Source organism: Propithecus coquereli, unplaced genomic scaffold, assembly GCF_000956105.1.
Source record: "Propithecus coquereli isolate 6110/MARCELLA unplaced genomic scaffold, Pcoq_1.0 Scaffold219, whole genome shotgun sequence".
NCBI lineage: Eukaryota > Metazoa > Chordata > Mammalia > Primates > Indriidae > Propithecus > Propithecus coquereli.
In genome coordinates, this window is record NW_012147078.1 from 1,863,419 (window position 1) to 1,866,221 (window position 2,803).

At 35.3% G+C, this 2,803-nt stretch overlaps 1 pseudogene; it reads left to right on the top strand.

The window, feature by feature from the left end:
- The first annotated feature begins 1,999 nt into the window (after window positions 1-1,999).
- On the top strand, window positions 2,000-2,425 carry LOC105810713 (annotated as a pseudogene).
- The last annotated feature ends 378 nt before the right edge of the window (window positions 2,426-2,803 follow it).

A 2,803-nucleotide genomic window follows, 5' to 3' on the forward strand; every position in this document is an offset into this window, starting at 1 on the left:
AAAGTGATGTTATGACTTATGAATACAATGTGGAATAATTCAATTAAGTTAATTAACATATCCTTAACATATCCATCATCTCAACAAAGTCAACAACAACTTAGAAGCTTCAAAATGACTTATGCTTATAGCCCTGTTTCTTTATAGTTTCCTTGAAGTTAGGAATTTGGGGGTCTATTTTAAACATTTCAGGACTGTTAGTTTTGAAGGGAAACTTTGTTGCTCTTTCTGGTCTTTTAATTCTAAGGCATATTTGCCATGTAGGGTTTCTTTCTTTTAGGATCCTAGGGACTGATGAGTGCACATTCTAATAAAACAAAAGATATTTAAATTTCAACTTATTTATATTGTTTATATATAAGTTTAGACAAATTAATTACATTTCTATACATTCACTAACAAAATATGATGGCTGAGCAATATTGTACAAATAGAAAACACTGTTTGAAAATTTAGTGTATATTATACCCAGACCAGGCGTTTCTAATCAATCTTGAAAGGTGTCTACTTCCTTCACCTGTTCATTTTAGTATAAGAGGTTGGGTTTGATGGTAGTTACCAACATGGGTCTACTGAATCCATAGATAATTGTGAGTCTATTCCTGTAAATATAGAACTTCTTCAATTCAGGACTTTATAATGATGGCAAAGAAGGTAAAACTGAATGAATCCGTACTATGTGTAGAGACTAAAGAAGATATGCTACATAGAGTTTACTTAAGTATGAATTTATAAATGAAACCTATATAAAACTCTGTAGTATAGTTATTCTATTTTGCTTCTAATACTTCTGTGTTACAGAAGAAGTTAATATCCTTAGCCTGCTGTGGCCAAGATAAGTCTCTCTGTGTCTTGCTTCTTTTATTGTCATTAAAGTTGTACTAGTGGCATGCCAGAACTGGCTTGTATAGCTCCCAGGAGCCAAATGGTAAATATTCAGGAATTTTGCATGTCTGCTATTAAAACATTGGTAGCTTGAAATTGTAAGTATATAGGGTAAGTATTCATATCATGGATGTTGGCAAATGCTAAGAATTAGGGATCCTGCCTATCCTCCCACCCAGGAAACTGGTTTACCAATATACCACTGATTGTCATAGTTATGAGTACTATTATTTCGTTCCTAATATTCTTGTCCAGAGTAGTCTGTCTTAAGAACCTGCTTCTTTATATAATGAGGATGCCACTAAGCACTAGTTTATCTTGTGGGTCTTGAATTTTTTCAGTGCAATTGTCTCTTGGGTGTAGGGAGCAGGGAACTAACTCTCTCCCCCAACTGGTGGGTGTTCAGGAAGCCCCCTTTGAGCTTATGCTTGACCTTAGGAAGTTGTGACTTGCCATCCAACTGGTATCAAAACAAAGTTTGGCAGATCTGATGTGCTTTGTTACTGCAACTTAGTCAACCAATAAAGTATTGGTGCGGACAACATCAGTTAAGTGTAGCTGACGCAGACTAAGTTTTCTGATGCTCTTGGCAAAAGAGCAAGTCTTTCAAAAGTGGTCTTTATCAGGGCCCTTGTTATCAACTGATGATCTATAACATTTTCTATTTTATCTACTTTGCCTCCATCCTTATCCAAACTTCTTCTTGCTGCTTTGAAACAAAAGCTGAAATAGTGTTTTCCTATATTTGCATAAGTTCATAAGAAAATGTGGTATATACACACCATGGAGTATGACTCAGCCATAAAAAGGGATGAAATAATGTCTTTTGCAGCAACTTGGATAGAACTGGAGAACATTATCCTATGTGAAGTATATATCAGGAATGGGAAAACAAGCACATGTTCTCACAATAATTGGGAGCTAAACAATGGGTACACAAAGTCATAATGTGGTATAAAGGACATTGGAAACTAAGAAGGGGTCAGGGGGATGAGGGATAAAAATCTACCTATCAGGTACAATGTACACTACAAAAAAAAGGCAGGGGATGCTACACACTTCCTTCAGATGGAAGTGAGCAATAGACTCTGCGTCTCTGACTCAACAGGAAATTACTGAAGTTCCTGGGAGAGCAAAGTCAAATTTCCTAAGAACATAATGGATGGAGAGGAGAAAAACCTATGGTAGCTGTGAAGGCCCTGATGCCATGTATGTCAAATTGTTATCTTCTGATGGTCATGAATTTGTTGTAAAAATAGAACATGTCCTAAGATCAGGAACAATAAAAGCCATGTTGAGTGGCCCAGGTCAGTTTGCTGACCAATGAAACCAATAAGATCAATTTTAGAGAGATCCCTTCACATGTGCTAGCAAGAGTATGCATATATTCTACCTACAAGGCTTGCTATACTAACAGTTCCATGGAAATTCCTGAATTCCCAATTGCAAGCCGCTGGTGTAGTGGTATCATGCAAGATTCTCAATTGCACCTGAAATTGTATCGGAACTGCTGATGGCTGAAAACTCCCTAGATTGTTAAATAAATTATAATAAACTATTAACTTTTTTCAGTATTTAATACCTGTAGTTTAGTCAGTTAGTAATTTTTTCATATATAGACTATTGCCTGCATGCAATTGAACTATTAACTCCATTGGAAAGCAGATTATTTTCTGTTTTTGGCATAGCAATCAGAGTTGAAATTTGTTTGATACATCAACAAATTAAGGACATTTTCACAAACAGATATAAACAAATATGCCAAAAACAAAAACAAAACACGTGGATACACTAACAGCCCTGACCTCAGCATTATGCAATTCATCCATGTAACAAAAACATTTGTACTCCTTTAATATTTTGAAATTAAAAAAAATTTCCTTGTTTTCTTTCTAATATTTAGCTCTTTCCCAAATGC